Below are 19,316 nucleotides of genomic sequence, written 5' to 3' on the forward strand. Positions count from 1 at the left end.
GGTCGGTGCTGCTGGAGGGAGAGGTCGAGTGTGTTCATATGGCAGCACATGGCACTGAGTGTGGACCACAGGATGCGACGAGAACAGCGGTCCGAGGAGTGTTGTATGTCCTGTAGATACCTGTAATCCTGGGTGGGTTCGAAACATGAGGGATGGAACTTCAGTTGAAATCCACGTGGGGCAAGTCGGAGATGGAGACAGTCACTGAGGAAGGAAATATGGCTGTGAAAGCAAGTTTTAGTAAACACCTTGTCAAACACCAGGAGAGCAATGGAAAGCAATGAAGTTGAACAGGGCAAAAGAGACAAACGGAAATCCTGTCGGAGAGAAGAGCAGTACTTCTTCAAGATAGGCATGCCAGTCAATTAAACACTAAGATAAAAGCAAAATACTGCGGATGTTGGAAATCTGAAACAAAAACAAAAATAGCTGGAAAAACTCAGCAGGTCTGACAGCATCTGCAGAGAGGAACACGGTTGACCTTTCGAGTCCATATGACTCTTTATCAGAACTAAGGAAATAGAGAAATGAGGTGAAATATAAGCTGGTAGAGGGGGTGGGACAGGTAGAGATGGATAGAGGGCCAGTGATGGGTGGAGGCAAAGAAGAGATTGCCAAAGATGTCAGAGACAAAAGGACAAAGGGGTGTTGACGGTGATATTATCTAAGGAATGTGTTATATACATTGTTTGTAATGTATTGTGTTGTGGCAGGCGGATGGTAAATGCTAGACTGCTGAAATCCCCAAAGGAAACTTGAAGTAGCTTCCACAACTATTTGCAAATTGTATTTATTTTGAGATGCAGGTTTTGAATTCAGTAGTAATAAGACCACCGATTCTCATTGTTTTTTTTACAAATCTAAATTAAACATTTATTAATAAGAAAAATGATGTTAAGTTTGTACATAGTTTTACAAATTACTACTATGATAACTTCTAGCTCCTCTAGTTAATCTAACTCCCAGTTACACCTCTCATAAGGCAACAGTAAAACACATAGGCCAGAATTTTCCTGTCAGCGAGTTGGGGGCGGGGCCCGCTCGCCAACGTGAAAATGACTTGGGATGACGTTGGGGGTAACCAACGTTGGCGTGCGTAAAATGATGCATGGTGACGCCGGGTAAGCGTGCCATCGTGATATTTCGTTGGGCGGGTGCGCGATGATCTCCGATGTGCACCCGCCATTAATTAACCGGCCACTTAAGGTCCTTGAGACGCCAATCGACGGTGATTTTTCTGCGCCCGTGCAATCTTCAGGTCGGCACATGGGTGTAACAGGCAAGCGGGTAGGACACATTTGTATAAACCTCATCCACGGGTGGGATAAGAGGGCTCAGTGGGGTCGCGGGTGTGCTCTGTTAAATATTGATGTTTCAAAGTTACTGACACTTGCCTGTGTAATTTTGCAATACTTCAAAACACATACCAGCTACTTGGTCTGGACTCACAACCTTCAGGTCAGCACTCTGCAGTGAGGAACCGTTTTTGGGCCTGCAGGTCTCAGGAAGCCTTCCCTTAGCCTGGGAATGGTAGATGAACTCTCCACTGGAGGCACCTTCGCTGAGGAGGAAGGAAGGGCTAGAAGGGGGAGGAGGCCAGGAGTGCACATTCAGCCTCCAGGGGAGACGCCTTTGGGAGGTCAGGCATAGGAGTAAGGGGTGTAGGGCTGAGAGGTAGTCCAAGGTGGAAGGGGCCGCAGAAGACGCCACTATCCTGCTGCCAGTGTATACAGGCGGCAAAGCAGCGACCTCAACATGTCTGAGATGCAGTACCGAAGGAGGCTCCATCTCTCAAGGGAGACAGTTAACTATATCTGAGAGATGATTGGGCCTGAGATCTCTCCTAACTGTGTGGGCAGGCACCCCATGCCAGTGGCTCTGAAGCTCACATCTGCCCTCAACTTCTATGCCTCTGGCTCCTTACAGGGGTCGGTGGTTGATCTTTGCGGTGTCTCCCAATCAGCTGTCCACACTTGTGTCAAGCAGGTTACAGACGCTCTGTTCAGGCGTGTACTGACATTCATCCACTACCATTGGGACCAGGCAAGCCAGACACAGTGAGCCAGAGGCTTCGTGGCCATTGCTGGCTTCCCCCGTGTCCAGGGTGCAATAGACTGCACACATGTGGCCATCAAGGTGCCAGCAGATGAGCCCGGTGCCTTCGTCAACAGGAAGAGCTTCCACTCCATGAACGTGCAGATAGTGTGTGATCACAGGATGCTGATTGTACAAGTCTGTGCAAGGTACCCAGGCAGTTCCCACGACACCTACATCCTCAGGTACTCCTAAGTGCCGGGGCTCTTCAGTGCTCCAGCTCGGCTGGATGGATGGCTGCTGGGTGACAAGGGCTATCCCCTCAGAAGGTGGATCATGACGCCTCTCCGCCATCCAAGAACAGAAGCTGAGCAGCGGTACAATAGGAGCTGTGGTGGAGAGAGCCATTGGTCTTCTTAAGATGCACCTCCGATGCCTGGACTGCTCAGGGGGCTCACTCCAGTACCCCCTAGATCATGTGACGCTGATAGTGGTTGCATGCTGCACTCTCCACAATCTTGTGCTGGAAAGGGGGGGATGCAGTGGACGATGAAGGTGTAGACCAATTATCTGCAGCTGCACACGATGAGTCCAGCAGTGAGTCTGAGGATGAGCACGCACAGGGAAATGCTGAGGGGGTAGACACTGACCCGGGCATACTCCAGGGAGGCAGGGACACCCGGGAGGCTTTAATCCAACGAACCTTCAGCTAGCGCACCACATATGGACCTCCAGGAAAAGCCTGGGCTGTAGGCTCCATATTCAAGACCTAGGTGCAAAATTTGCCTGGTTAGGAACATTAACTAAGGTCCTTGTTAATAAAGCTGAATGTCCCACAAAACACTCATTACATTATTGGAAACCATCCACCTGCAGAAGAAAAGAGGCACCCTCAGCCATGGTGACATGTCTGAATTTAATATTGCAACCAAAGAAACTTAATGAAACAAACTGACAAAGGTGTTAAAAATCACACCAACTCAAAAAGACCTTATTGCAGGCCAACACAAAAGCACCAGTGATAAATCGGTGGTGTGCCTTAAGGTGCATTATGCTTAGGTTTTCGGGTGCTACATCTTAGTGCTGACCCCTCGCTGAGAGTGGCATCTGAGACAGCCTGCTGACTCTGCTGTCCTGTTGGCCTCGATGACCTTGGCGGTCGCCCTCTGGCCCGTGGAGCCTGTGCTGGCCCCACCTGGGAGGGAGCTGCCAGTTCCACACCTGCCATCTCCCCAGTCATCGCAGCCTCACCGGATGCAACGGTCACTGGCAGAGGGGTGGAGGAGCTACTGCCCTCATCTGGAGCACCCTGAGAGGAGCCTGCAGAGATGACAGGCAGCTGCTGCGCCGACGTGAGGTTGCTTTGGACCTCCCTGCTCACCGAGCTGGAAAACTTGGTGCTCAGACCATCTCCCACACTGGCAGTGACCAGCTGAGGTCAATGCCGATGTGAGGGCTTGCTGGTCAGAGCGCATTCCCAGGATCTCCTGGAGGACCCTCTCCACGAGAGTCGTCACTCTCTCCATGGAGGATGCTTGGTGCTCGGCCATGAGGCTCATTGCTTCGGGGATTGCCTGCGTAGACTCCTCCACCATGGACAAGCCAAGCATAGCCTCATGTATCTCCCCCAGATGCTACCGCACACCCGGTTGCATTTCCTGCGCTTGCTACGTCGCAGACGACTCCAGAGGCACATCATCACCCACCGACTGAGCATGTGTCTGGTCCCTTGAAGCCCTCCGACTGCTGGCGCCATGGGAACTCTCTGTCTCTGCCAGCTCCTCCAGCAACTGTGAAGTGCCCTCACCGATGTGCCCCAGGACACTAGGCAATGTTCTAATCGCCCACCGATGTGCTAGTATCTGCGCTGGTGCCTGCCTGGCAGTGATGGTTTGACGCTGGTGAACCTTCAGGGCCCTCAGGTGTGAGAGGGGGCCTCTACTGCTCCTCATCCCGGCCCTGCTCCGTTGATGCTGAAAGGAAGAACAAGGACATTGGATCAGTTAATGTGGAGACAATGTCAAAGTGAATCCCTGTCCCCCGGATCATTATGCACTCATCCTTCCATAAGCAATTGTCAAGCCATGTTGCAAACTTCAATCACTGAATATTCAGCACTGCCATGGTTGCTGGGAGAACGATGGTGACCTCACTGCTGGGCAAACATACCTGCCCGTGGCACCCCAGCCTCACCGACACTGGTGGACCTGGGTGCATGGCGCCTCTCCAAATCTAGGGCCTCCTGCTCGAAGCGGCTGAGAATCGCCAACTGGGCCGGCCCTCTGCCAGTCCTCACCCACTCGGCGGCATTATGTGCATTCTTCTCCTGAAAAGGAGAGAAGAGCATTGATTAGTGCTACTTGTACCTGGACTCTCTTCACGGGCAGCCCGCCCCAACCAGAGTGGGGCATTGCAGGGCTCCAGTGCCTCCTCACCCCGCTGCTGCCGAACACTCACACAAAGATGCTAGGCCTGTTCCCCCCCCCACCGCCACCCCCTTGGCCAAATGCTGCCTACATCACATTGGGCACCACACAGTCTAACCTTCTATAGCAAGGAGGCGCAAGCACGTGGAGCGCAGAGGACAGCAGATCAATCGGTGCCGCACCACCTTGAAGCTCCCCTCCCAGCATGTCATCACCCTGACTTTGACATGTCCTGGAGTTCCAGCACTGCACCTGGTGTAGTTCCTCCAGGTTGCCCCCAAAACAATGTGGGTCTCAGTGTACCACATGCTGCAGGGGCAGAACCCATCTCTTCACCACCCTCTCAGGGTGACCTCGGCATGGGCAGTATCTACTGGCCCACCCAGCGAAGGACACATGCCGTCAATGATTCAATACAGTCACCACACTCAGACTTGGCGGGTGGGGGGGGGCACCAGGGGGGAAAGCCTACCTGTTGGGTTAAGTGACCAATGCCAACATGGTACTCACCCTTCCTGAGTGCAACAGGTCGTTGAAGCGCTTGCGACACTGGATCCAGGTGCGCCGCACCATGTCGCGGGAGCTCACCACCTCCACCACCTCCTCCCAGGTACGTTTGGTCATGTGGGGGGGCCTCCTCCTCCCATCCTGTGGTACAAGCACCTACCACCGTGCTGCCACCTCCTCGAGGAGGGCAGCAAGGCAATCATCGGAAAAAAAGAGTCACAGTGCTCCCCTGCCTCACCCTCCTGCCTGGCCTGCTCACCAGCAGCTCTCTGGGGAGCCCTTCCACTGGCCATGATTCGCAGCCTTTGAAAGGCTGCAGCAACTTTTTAAAACAGGCGGCCGGTGTCACCACTGGACCCAGCGATCACTGCAGACCCACCGCCGCCTGCCCACTCCCGCTGTCCTTGGGAGCCGGGATTCACGCTGGGTGGGCCTTAATTGGCCTGCCCGCACCGCTCCCTCTCCACCCATTGGTTTCTGGAATGGCTGTGCCTGGAAGCTGTGCTCTAATGGCCCCAAGCCAATCAGCTGGGAAATCTGTACTAACCAGATGGCAGCTTAGGTTTGCCACTTGAGTTCATTGGATCACTGGAGTAAATTAGGGGAACAGAGATGGAAACTTCTTTAGGAATTGCTCAACTTGTCCTTACTGGTTTTCCTGCCAAAAATGACAAAGGTGGCCAAAACATCCAATCATAAGTCCATGATAAAATTATACAACGTATTTCCCTTCTTTGCAGGGCAATACTGATGCAAGGGATGCTGTTTCTCCCCGTTATGCAGCATTGCTACTGATGATAATGGGGCCTTTTAAATCAGCAAAATAAAATGCCTTGGCATTTCGTTGAAACTTTCAGGTTTTCCTTCACTGAGGCCAGAATATTACGTTGGCTCTGCAGGCACGCGCCTGACACACCCGAGCGTGAAATGACGGGCGATGACGTCGGGCATGCATCCTGAGCGTAACAGGTCGTTGAAGCGCTTGCGACACTGGATCCAGGTGCGCCGCACCACGTCAGGGGAGCTCACCACCTCCGCCACCTCCTCCCGGGCACATTTCATGATGTTTCATTCACGCCGGAGTCGGCTGCACAGCCCCCGATAATCAAAAGGCCTATTAAGCCATTAACAATCTCATTAGCTTGAAATTTACACTGCCCGTCCAACCTAATGGTTGGAGGGCAGGCGAAAAGGTCAAGCAGCCTTTACATTTTTTAGGAAACCTCATCCATGAGCAGGATGTGGTTTTCTACTGCTAGTACACATTAAATAAAAGCTTTATTTTCAAATCATCTCATGTGACAGAGTCACATAAGGGGACATGTTTTATTAAATTTTTACTGTCTTTATTAATTTTTTTAAAAAGCGCTTCAATCTCCCTGAGGAGGGTGCAACCTTGCATCAGTCAGAAGTCCTGCTTGCTGACTCCCATTCCCACCTCTGAAAGGTGGCACCTGTTATGTGTAGTGGCCAATTAATGGCCACTTGGCAAGGGGCCACCCAACAGCTTCAGTGGATGTGGGCTGCGCGTCCAATGGGCCAATAAGGGTGGGACATCGGGGCACAGAGGCTGCAATCGGTCTGCGACCTCTCCCTCTTGTTGTGTGCCAGCTTGTCCTGCATGAATAGGGCTGCAGAAAGTGTAAGCATCAATAGTAATGCTGCATAACAGGGAGAAACAGCATCCCTTGCATCAGATGATAAGTAAGCCTGGCCTGTGCGGGTGGTGAGTGGTCCCATGGATGGGATAAGGATAATGACGGAGAGTGTGAGAGAGCGAGTAGTAGTGTTCCTTGAACCGGCAGTGAGTGAGGGCCCTGTAGATGTGTGATATGTTTTTGAGCATGTGCGTTGAGAGTGATGAGAAGAGTGAGTTACCCTGGCAAAATGGAGGAGATCATTCCTCCTCTTGTGGCACTGGCTGGTTGTCTTCTTTTGCAGGGCGTTGGTACTGACCACCGCTGCCACCACCTCCCAAGCCGGATTAGTGCTGTTGCTGCCCATCCTGCGGTCAAAGTGGGGGTAGAGGACATCCCAACGGGCCTCCACAGCAACCATGCAGCAGTGGTGGTCTGGAAGCCCTGAGATGTGTGCTTGCGACTGGGCTTTAAATATGGCGCCCAGTGTGATACAGCGGCAGGGTGATGGTGGGCGGGCGAATGAGAGCCCACCCACCATGGAAATGGCGTGTTTCCTGGGAATGCATAAATAATTAGGCAGATTTGGGACGATACGGCGTTAAACTTTTTACTCGCCCACTACCGCACTTAGTGAATTCTGGGATGATTTCATCCTCTGTCTCTCTCCACAGATGGCCGAGAGAAGGGGCCCGGGTGACAGGGAGGGCAAAAAAGCTAAGAACGGCCTCAAGGTTCAATGTCAGCTCCCTGCGAGCCCTCCTCCAAGCTGTAAGTGACAGCCTGGGACACCCTCATGCCCGCTGATGAGCAGAGGAGACCTCTTAGCCTGACCAAAGCAGCCTGGACAGAGGCCGCAGTGGAGGTCAGCAGCTTTGGGAGTCACCTGGCAAACCTGGATTCAGTGCTGCAAATGCCTCAATGACATTCTGAGATCAGCAAGGGTGAGGATGTAACCATTGTGGATACTTACATACATTGAAGGCTATGTCAAGGCTCTGTTAGGGGATTGTCTGTGTGTTCCCCAAATGTGTGAGTCCACATGACGTACATACAGCAGTCCACATGGCATTGGGGCCTTAAAGGGTTTTTGTAGGGGGTGGGGGAGGGTAGGTGAGGGAGAGAGCGTAAAAGGCACAATGGCTAGTTGGTGCAAATCATTGTGAAAATTGTGCAGCGTATCAAGTTCTCATAACCCATACGCAGGAAGGAATGATTGTTTAGGAAAATCAACATCATTACAATGTAACACTTTAATTGCAAGGGAAGAGGGCACACAATGCCAGGGAGAGAGGCAAGGCTGGAGGCAGGGTGCCAAACTTAGCCATACTAACACCCATAGAGGAGGTGGTTCTGCAGATGGTGGCGAATGAATGGAGTGGGTCCATTGGTTGAAGTGAAATAGGAGGAAGGCCCAAGCATGGTGAGATTGCAAGGGGGCATCTTAATAATTGAGAATATAATATATGTTAAGTGGACTGGGGAGGGAGGGTGCATGATGTTTGGTACGATGTTATAGAAACATAAAAAATAGAAGCAGGAGTTTCGAGCCTACTCCACCATTCAATAAGATCATGGCTGATCCTTTATCTCAACTCTGTACTCCCGTTCTCTCCCCATGTCACTTGTTTGCGGCATGGATGGTTTTTGATTTTGAAGGCTCCCGTGTATCGGGAGGAAAGAGGGGATGCATGTTGGAAGTTGTAAAATGCAAACTCTGAGTAACATCTCACAATACTTGCTGTGCTGTTGGTGAGGAAACCTGTTTCATCACACTCACCTCAAAGGTAGAAGATGGCTTTAACCATCTTTAGTTTTGCCTCCTACACAGGTGCAGTATCAACTGCTGCTGCCACAAGCTGCAACTCTGAGGAAGAAGAGGAAATCTCAGAGAGCGCAGCACCACATCCCTGCTTTGCACCCAACACCAGTGCAGATGCATGCAACTAGGTAGGTATCTGTGCCTCAGGCTTGCCCTGTCCATTGACAAGGTACATAAAATCCACAAACTGGATCACAGTCCCACGTGCAGATGCTGGAGACTGAGAGGGTGCAGGCCTCTTGCAGTTGGAGGAGTGCTGGAGGCGACAAAGATGCTGAGCCTCAGTCAGATGATGAGCCTCTGGAGTTGTTCATAAGGCGGCAGATGCTAGACATCCAGCGCGAGTTGCATGGAGATGAGGCAGAGATTCCAGAGGGGTTGCACATTCTGGCACAGACATTGGAGGAGTCCATCCAAGCCATGAGCACTGCGGTGACTCATTCTACAGATGCATGGCTTCCTCCATTGACACACTGGCCAAATCTGGTTAACTGATGCAATAGTAGCTAGGCATGTTGACCTGCACTGAATCGCCTTGTCTCTGAGCTCAGAGGCCCACAGCCAGGGCCATGGGGTGGGACGAGGAGCCTGGAGTCACATCCAGCTCCTGGCCCCTCTCAGGGAAGCAGGGAGGGCCAAATGGACCTCATGGCTGAGGGTGAGCAGCAGCTGGCGACTTTGGGGGCCACCTGTCAGGGTATTTCTGATCGAGACAGCCTCTCCCCTACTCCTGTGCCATAGGCACATAATCCTTCGAGTGCTGCAGCAACAGACAAACACCCTGCGCAGGAGGCACCCATCAGGCCGGGGCCTTCACAGCCTCAGGCAACCAGAGGGTGACCACCAAAGTCATCCCAAACAAGGGGGCTTAAGGGTCAGCAGCCAGTCTCCACAGCAGCTGGCAGTGAGGGGGGAGCGCATATACAGCACACGGAAAAGATTCAGGAAAAATCCACATTAGTCATATGTATTTATCATTGGTATTATTTGCCCATGGTAATGACTTCCTGTTTTTATAAATTGTTTCTTGTTTCAATATCTTCAAAATATCAGTTTATTTACATATGATTGATTGTACAGAGTAGGATTCCAGTGAAAGTTCTATTTTGTGTATGTCATTATGTGCATTGAAATGACGGACATGATTAGGATGTTTGAAATTGCCCAAGGTCACGGAATGGTTTTCATGTGATGTAGGAGGGCGAGGAATGAAACACTGGTCCATTGGGCTGATAGAAATGGGAGGCTCATTTATTGGAATCTTCTCAGGATAAGGAGATTAATATGTTTCGTGGCCATTAAGACACTCCCTGGGAGGCCCTTGCACTTCTGGCTGCTGAGGATCAGCCTACTCTTCCTCTAACTCCTCATCAAAGGGTATGTCTCCTGCGAATCCTCCTCCGAAAGGGCACCCCTCTCTGCAGCGCCAGCTTGAGCAGCACACAACCAACTATGGCCATCAGGGGCACCCTTGATGCTGCATACTGGAAAGATCCCCCTCACCCTGACCTGTCGAGGCACCGGTGGCCTGCTCAATAATCGACCTGGTTGCGCTGTGGATCTTGTAACGTTGCTCAGCTTTTGTCCTAGCATTTCTAACTGATGTCTTGAGCAACTTCTTCGGAGAGCAACCTTCATCCCCAAGCAGTCATCCTTCCAATGCGCCCATTCCAATAAACATCCCGGGCAGCTGGCAGTGCCTGAAGATGTAAGAGTCAAGGCTGCTTCCCGGATACCTTGCACACACCTGCATGATACATTGTTGATGGTTGCACATTATTTGGACATCGATGCAGCAGTACCCCTTTCTGTTTAAAAGCCCCTGCCTGCTTGCTGGTGCCTTGGTAACATAGGTACAATCAGTGATGCCTTGCACCCTTGGTGAAATCAGCCATGGTCGCAAAGCCTCTGGCTCTTTCCATTTGACTACTGTTGTCTGTAGTGAAGGCAATGAACTAATGGGCACAGCGAAACATGGCATCACATGCAATGGTGTGCTGCAGGCTTGATTATCCACTCAGGTGTCCGCAGGTGGCCAGAAATGACCCAGGTGTAAAGAAGTTTCTATATATTTGGATGCAATATATAATTCTATATAATTGGATGCAATATCTGGGGCACGCATGCCACATAGAGATGTCATGGTGACTTGCGAAAGGCAAAGCCACCACAGGCACTATTTCTCCGTCATTTGCAGATATGTCATATGCACACTATACACAAAATGGCAGGGTATGGCCTCCGTTTGCATCAGTGTGCCTGCTGCATTCTGCCCTCAGCAGCCCCTTGCTCCTCAGCAGGTTGGCCTCCTTCTTCCAATTCATGTGGCTCCTGCCCCTGTTCAGCTGGCCTCATCCCTCACCTTCTCCTCTCCTTCTCACTGGAGGAGGTATCTCCAAGAGAATATACGATGCAAGAATGCTGCAAGGATAGATCACAATGTCACCAAGTTTGCAGAAACTGTAACAAGGTATACCCCTGATAAAGTTCAGAGGTTCATGTAGATTTGCCAAAGTAATGCCTGTTAGCAGCTTTTCCTGCTAAAGTCAGGCATGGACCCACCTCCAGTCTTTATATCTGCCCTTTCCAGTGACAATGAAAAAAACTGAGGTTCCCACCTGGCGTGTTTCACGTGCAGCACCATATCATAGCTTCAGGGGTGTAATATTGCAGTCAATTGGCCTAACAAGCATAAAAAGACATTAATTATCAATTTCAAAATGGCAGATGACCCACTGTCATCATGCCGGATATTACACTTCTGCGGGACTACAGTTCTCCCATTTTTGGTGCTTAGCATGCAGCCCAATGTCTCCATCCAATTTCATGTGCCCTGTGCCTGGGGAATAGAGTTTCTCCAGGTACAAATCAGAAAAAAAGTTACCATCCCTTCCCCAGCACCCCCTCACCCTTGTCAATAACAAACCATTATCTGGTTCTGAGAAAGTATTTGCGAATTGGCTATAAATTGCATTGGACACAAAGCCACATCCTTTCCTGCTACTGTTCTATCGTCAAGCTGCTAAAACATGTGCAGGAAAGCCACATTTAAACCCTTTACAACAGCAGTCCTGTGAATCACCCAGGGCTTTTTCTCCATCAGTGAGAATGAATTAGAAGCAAGCCAATTATTAAATTGATTGGATAAAATTTATTATGAACACATATTTGGAGGAGACGATTATAAAGCTGTAATTAAAGACATTTTGAAATAGGCTGAAGATCATTCAGGCAATGGAAAATTGTGAACTCTTATTGTTGCTTGAAACTATATCTTGGGATTTGGCAGGCTGGGTAAGAGTCATTAGGCTTTCATCCAACAGAGACTAGGAAGTTTCTGTTGTAAAAATTTTCCAACAGAAATTGATATAAAGAACATGCTTTGCAGCATCATTATGTTTGTGGATAGCTCTATAAGAATAGCTGTTAACTGCGAAATCTTTGCAGGCCACAATTGTACAAGCAGAAATGCATTATAAGATACTGAAATAATATACTTATTATATTAAAACCCTTCTTGTTTCTTAGCAGTTCCACTTCTAGGAAACCGAACATCCACAGCCTGCCTGACCAACTCCAGTCCTCTAGCAGGACTGTGGCAGAAGGTCCAGAAAAGATCACATATCTGTATTCAAAGCGGAGAAGTGAGATTTTCTGCCATGCAAAACAATATTTAACTTCAACCAACACCACCAAATAATAGTTGTTTGGTCGTTCAGAACTTGAATATTGCTGAAAAAAGAGACATGCTATCAAAGATTTTCATCTTGCACTCATCAGGATAGCTCACAAGAAATTTACCAATAGTAACAGGGGAACAACAGTTTATATGGCATGAAGAAAAATATATTGAAAATGTTCTGCAATAGACTAGAAGGAACAGCCTTTGTTAATTGGTATATTTTAATTGTCACATTTCTTATTATGGAAAGTCAACATCAACACATATTGCATTTAATGTGCTAAAGTATGCCTCTTGTTTCCAATAATGTTCATCATTTTATCAGGGGAAATTGGTGGTAGAATGGTATTTTGCTGGGCTAGTAACCCAGAGACTCAGGCTAATTCTCGGGGTGGGGGGGGGGAGGGGGGGGGTGGGGGGGGGGGGGGGTTTCAAATCCCACCATGGTAGCTAGTGGAAGTTAATCAGTTAATAAATCTGGAATATAATGCTAGTCTCAGTAGTGGTTACAATGAATCTATCATTGCCCTTTAGGAAGTCTGCCTCCTTACTTGGTCTATATGTGACTCCAGACCAATATTAGCATGGTTGATTCTTGATTACCCTCATGGGTTGTGGGCATCACTGGCTAGGCCAGAATTTATTGCCCATTAGACAGCATTTTATGAGTCAACCACATTACTGGCTGGCAGATCTGGAATCACACAGACCAGGTAAGTTTAGCAAATTTCCTTCCCTAAAGGGCATTAGTGAATGCAATGGATTGTTTACAATCATTGCATGGTGATCATTTCAGATTTTTATTGAATTCAAATTTCACCACCTGCTGTGGTGGGATTCAAACCCAGGGCCTCAGGGTATTACGCTGAGTCTCTGGAACATTAGTCCAGTGACAATACCACTATGCCACCACCTCTCCCAGTGGGGATAGGCAACAAATTCTGGCCTTGCCAGTGCTGCCCACATCCCATGAAAGAATAAAGAAAAAAATATTTATCTAGAAAAAAAAGGAAGGTTCTGAAACTCCAAGGTCTCACTGTCTCCACATTCACCAGCAGAATTCCCAGACAAATTGTGTAAATGGCTGAAGGTGACATAAAGTGGAATTGCTATTTATCCAACAATTGTCATAAATTATTAACATTCTTTCTTCACCAAATAATGACTACAGTATGCTAATTGCAGCTGGATGAAATAAATATGAAACAGGGAAAAATGCCTTCTGGTAGCTGCATGCAAGAAAATCAGAAACACTGAAATCATATATTTATGATTTGCTACCAATAGCGAACAGACAAAATCTCCCCCAGCCCCCAGCCCCCATCGCCCCAGCAATTTCCTGTTTTCAAAGATACTCTAATCTTTAGTTCAGAATAGCCAGAGACAGGCGGAGAAGTTTCATCTGTATTTAATGTCAAGTTAAACATAGTTTCTTACTCTTTCTTAGCTCTGACATTTCTAGCTTTCCACTCACTCAAGCCAGCAACATCAGAAACCCCCTGACATCTGGTGACCGCAACATTGCTAACGATTTATCCAAAGCAATTAAGGATAGCTGCTATGTGCATAATGGAAAACAGTCACTTTGAAAGATGGTTTCAGTGTGTAGATGAAATGCTAAAAAAAGAATGAGGGCTGGGAAGGAAGCTAGTTATTGCAAAAATGTCCTTTATATTACATATAAGTTGTTTGGGGTCTGGAATTTTTCTATAAACATTCAGTTCTTAACTTTTCGCTATACAAACATTGATAAGGTTCACAGCCTCATTGTTATTCACCAGCACTGATCAAATCATATAACTAAAAGTTTAAAAAAAAGGTTGGGAGGAAAACGCTCAAGAACATTTTTTCCGAATAAGCTCACACAGCAAAAATTATTATTGTTAACAAATGGAATGAGTAGTTAGGATGGAAATATGATCCCCTGTGTGTTTCAAAATCAAGCTGTGCTGACAAAGAAATATAGAGCTGTTGGAAAGGGTACAGGAAGGGCAATTGAGAACATCTCAATTTATATCACTGAGCTAAGAGGAGGTACTCTGGGGAAAAAAGGAAGATATAATTTAAGTGTTTTTAGTTATTAACAAATTGAAAATATAGCACCTGTGAGGTACTTTGTGTGGGATAAGTATAAGCCTGAGGCATGCTGAACTATAAGTAACTTCAGTTTAAACTCATCTCCGCAATTAGCAGTAAGGGCCTATTGTCCTAACGGGGAGCCTCACCAGGAGTGCGGTAAGTTAGAGAGCAAATGTTGACAAATACAGAATGGCACAACTGAGATTATTGGAGGGGCTCTATTTGTTTTCAGAATGTGAAAAAAAAATATTAGGAAGAAAGCAAGTCTAAGGTAAGGATTTTCTTCACTGCTGGGTAGCAGTATTATAAAAGTGTTGGTGGACACTTCTTTTGTTTGGTATTTCCATCAAAGTTTTAGTTGATTTGTTTTGAATCTGTTTAAAATTTTGCTAGAAGTATTGAGCAGAGAAATCTTTCATAAACACATTTATAATGTCCTATATATAATGAGCATGGGATTCTTATCACCCTACACAGTTGAAATCACATTGAGATGTACCAATAATAATAATGTTAATATGACCATTCCGACTGTACAACATGGAGATTTCAATATGAGAAATCTTGAAATAGGAAGGTAAAGTGATTGAGCATAGGAGAGAAGGAAGGCAATTTTAAAGAGGGGGAGTGGTGGTGTGTGATTTTATTAACAAAGCGTTCACAAATTCACATGAAATTCATTCGCCCACTAACTGAATACACAATTATCTCTTTGAGAAAGATATTTGTTAAAATATTGGGGAGGGTTATTTCATAAAAACTGTTCATGCTTTTTTTTAACCGATATTATACAGTGCAATTTTAGTAATACATTTTTGAGAAAGTCAAGGTTATTCAGAACAATTATACCACATGAAGAAAACAGCTAAAGTATACATCAAAGAACAAGAGCATTTTAAATACCATTATGTAGCTTACTGTAATGAAAAGGAAACTAATTCTTAGAGTACGCTATTGGAGGAGACCATAACCACAACATATATTTGAACAGCAAAACCATATATTTCCTGTGCAGTTTAATCTTTCCAAAAGATAAAAAAACAGATACAACCAAGATAGAATTATATAATTGTTATTGGTTAAAATATCAAATTAAAAATTATTTCAATTTCATTTCAGCTACATTGTGGTAAGACGATGAAATAAATATAGGCTGGGATTTTCGGGCATGCTTGGTGGCGTGAGCAGACAACATGGCACAATCAGCTTCACAACAGTGTACAACCAGTTTGCAATTGTCCGCTCAGCCCGCCATGGGCATTTCCCACTATTGGACGTCGGAAACCTCAGCATATCATTATAAGGCCAGCTGGGTTCATTCCCCCCCACTCAATCGTCCGCCCGCAGAGGCGGGAAAACACACCGACGTGTTTCACAACAGCACAGAAGAAACACGTACTTGGTGGGCTGCACTTTGCTCAGGACTTCAAGGTTTGTTTGCCTACTTTGCTTCGGTCAGCATTTGCAGTCATCAGTGCCAGCCTTCACAGATAGCACCACAACACTTTTAGGGAAGCTCACAGTTAGGTCTCTGCCTAACAGATCAGCCATGTGTGGGTGGCTTTTCAATGGCTGCAGGGCAAGGTCTTGCTTGGGGAAGGGGGAGAAGTGGCCTCAGGCAAACAAAGAGGCTACAGGGCAAGAACTGTACTGGGGAAGTGGGGTATCCCAGGGTGTGTGTGGGGCACATGTTGATCTGTGCAAGTGGCCTCAAGGTGGTGAGGGCTGAGGAGGCAGTCTCCAGAGGAGATGAGGCCAAATGGACATGTGAGGTTATGTGTGTGAGAATGGGTGGTGATGTCCCTTGAGCTGGCAGTGAGTGAGACACCAGTGAATGTGTGATGGGCTTGAGTGTTTGAGTTTAGAGTGATGAGATAGTTGCCACACCCTGGCTGAACAGGTGAGATCATTCATCCTCTATCTGCACTGGATGGCAAACCTCTTCTGTGCAGCATTGGCACTGACCAACACTGCCACCACCTCCCATGCTGGAGTGGTGATGCCGCTGCCCATCCTGCGGCCAGAGCAGGGGTAGAGGACATCACGGCGGGTCTCCACAGCGTCCAAATGGCATTCCAGTGACACATCATTAAACTTGAGGGCTGCAATCATTTTCCCTTTTGTGGACATCTCCCCCGCAGTAGTCATGGGCTGGAAGCACTGAGATGTGTGCGCACAGCTGGTCTTTAAATATGGCCCCCAGCTTGATGAAGTAGCAAGATGATGGCGTGGCGGGTGAATGACAGCCCACCCGCCATGGAAACGGCGTGCTTCCCGGGAATGCATAAGTAATACAGCGGATTTGGGATGATACGGCATGAAAACCCACCATCATGGCCAACAGGTAAAACATTGTTTTACCCGCCCTTTGCCGCACTTAGTGCAAATCTGGGATTATTCCATCCATAGTTTCATCCTCATAAATGCAGATGAAAAATATTTGCTCTTAATGAACATTTCTCTCAAATTGAGCAAAGTCTTGAAGCTTGAAGGAACTACGTCATATCCGAACACAGTGGAATCCTTTCTTTAGTACGAGAGATAAAGTTATGGAGCATAAAATGCTGTGGTCAAGAGCTGCTAATTAAAAATAAACATTTAAATTAATTTTGACTTTGGATGCACTAGGCTAATTTTTGCCTTCTCCATTTGGGCAGTAACTTGGTGAGGCAGGTCAATCAGTTGTTATAGAAATTGGATAGATTCAATATACAGGTGGGTCCCTTTGCTGCCCAAGAGTAGAAGTGAAAATAACCCCCAGAGAGTTAAAAATGTTGCACCTGTGAAATCAGTTTGAAGCTGTTTGACTTTGGTGCACATGGTACATGTGACTACATTTCAGCAGGCCTTTAAGGTGATAAAGTAATTACTCTTGTGCTAGGATGCATAGGAAAGAACCACCATCAAACTTATGTGTTTACTGCATGAATACAACTATCAAACTATCATATTCTCTGCAGCTACTGGGATTAGAAGTCCTTGTGATCATCACTAGGTTGTGCGCCATTCTCCTGATGAAACTACCAAAGAGAAAACACAGCACTACTATTATAATACTGCATGTCCATCCTGGATGATTAAAAATCAAAAGCTATAGATTTTAGAAGCATAAATACATTTAGATACAGGAGCTGAATAATTCCATGGTATTGTCAGCTAGCTGTTAATTTTGTTTTTATAAAATAAGGTTTCTTCTGTTACTACCACTCAGATCACAAATTGCAACTTCTCATCCAAACTGATCTTGTTAATTCATTATACATACCTACAAGTTAAAAAATATCCAACAGTCGAGCCTCTGCAGTGAAGAAATATAATCTTGCCGGCAAAGCGAATGAGCCCCTTTTCACTTTCTTTTCAAGGAAGGATCTTTCTGTTTCTTGGGTGAGATCTCTCCCTCTGAGGTGCTCGTCCCAGACTGCCTTGTTGGGCTGCCCTTGAGGATTAATAAAGTTAAAACTCCCTCTCCAGCCAATTTCAGTCATGTGATGACAGAATCGATACAGTCCATTGTCGATAGAATGGATTGAAGCCAATGTAATTGATACACAATGAGGAAATGTTTGATATATCCCATAAACATTCCAGCTATGATCATCCTGACTGAATCACTTTATTTGAAATCCCATCTTCACGGTTTAGCAGCCACTGCCATTTTAAATCTCTTCTATTGAAATGTTGATGGATAGTCAATTAGCATCTGGGAAGGTCATTTGCATTTTAAGTAACTTCCCAGAGATATGTGGTCATGACTGTCCAGAATTCACAAAAGAGGTCACATGACTTTCCAGAGTCCATTTTGTGAAGTCACAGTGTCACTAATCCATGTTGCATTCTTTCTTTTTTAAAAAAAGTAGTGCCCATTTCCCAATAAGCTCCACAGCATATGATGTGACCATGACACGCGTCAGAAAGAAGCTGCCTCCACCTCCCCCTGTTCCCCCTCCTCCTCTTGTGCTCCTCAGCTACTCACCGTATAGCTGGTGACAAGGGCTGTTCCTCATGACGGAGAGATTGTGCAGTATAGAGTAGACCACCCACTCTGCTGAGTACCTCAAGCTCCTCTGTATCACTCCAGGTGACAGAAATGTAGTTTCAGTACAACGGTCACCTGTGTTACATTTTACATGGCAACATGGCTTAACCATTGTATGTTGCTATCCACGTGTGTGTGGTCTGTGCTTTGGAGTCAACAGCTACCTGCTCAGTGGATGGCCTTGTCGCCCACTAGTCACCCGTTGGTTGTTGTGGTGGTTCAAATGAACACTGTGGAAAGCCACAGAATAAAAGTGTCATAACTGCTGACACAAAACTGAGCATTGATTTGCATGATTCTCTGCAGCTGATCACACACCAGGTGCACATTGAGAGGGTAGAATCCCTTTCGGTTGCGTTCATTTCAGAGTTGACATATGATGCCCAAAAAGTGACATAATTGCAGTTAATGGCACCCTGCACTACGGGCAGCCCAATTCAACCCTTATAGAGCCACGTGCTCTCCCACCTGCTTCTCTCTGCTAAGAGTGAGTGAAATGTAGTCAGCTCCCTTTGAATAGAGAGGATCAGCGACATAACCTAATGTAATAGTGACAGCAAGCTGCCAGATGTTCCAAATATCATCAGCTCCAGGTTAGAGGGAACCCCGCACATAAAAGTTCATCACCATAGTCACTTTTATGGATAATAGTAATGCAGTCCTCATGCTCTTCTCAGGTTGCAGTTGTGGCTGTATTAAATGGCAGATTTCAGTGAGGGAATCCTTAATGAAGTGCAGACATTTCACATACTGTTCCTCACTGAAGTTCACCCTGGGTGGATATGGCCTCCTACTGAGAGCCTTTCTCCCTTTTCTATTGCTCCTACCTCTTCCAGCAGTTTTCCTGTTTGTGGCCCCTGCTCATTCTCCAAGTCATGCTGTATTCCAAAGGGAATGTCTACTGCTGTATGCATGTCTGGAAGCAAATGGTTTGTGCAGAAGTCTTGAAGTCAGGACCAAATCCTCCTGCACCTGCCAATTGACTTCAGGAACTTTAAAGAACTCTAGAAAACATTAAACACCTGTACAATCATAGCAAAAGCCAGTAGAAATAAATCAGTTGTTGATGATCCCTTTAAATAGTGCTGGTGAG

General features: G+C 46.9%; 1 long non-coding RNA gene across 2 annotated transcripts in view; it reads left to right on the plus strand.

Moving 5' to 3' along the window:
- The window catches only part of LOC144679360 (uncharacterized), a 52,072-nt gene that overhangs the window by 24,451 nt on the left and 8,305 nt on the right, over positions 1-19,316 (plus strand). Inside the window, exon 1 of one of the 2 annotated variants that reach the window (XR_013576329.1) lies at positions 13,929-14,343. The exons of the other annotated variant lie outside the window; for it this stretch is intronic. This is a non-coding gene — a long non-coding RNA (uncharacterized LOC144679360). Of the gene's footprint in view, positions 1-13,928; positions 14,344-19,316 lie in introns of those variants that run through there. 2 annotated transcript variants of the gene reach the window in all.

The sequence above is a fragment of the Cetorhinus maximus genome, chromosome 4 (assembly GCF_964194155.1).
Source record: "Cetorhinus maximus chromosome 4, sCetMax3.hap1.1, whole genome shotgun sequence".
NCBI classification, from domain to species: domain Eukaryota; kingdom Metazoa; phylum Chordata; class Chondrichthyes; order Lamniformes; family Cetorhinidae; genus Cetorhinus; species Cetorhinus maximus.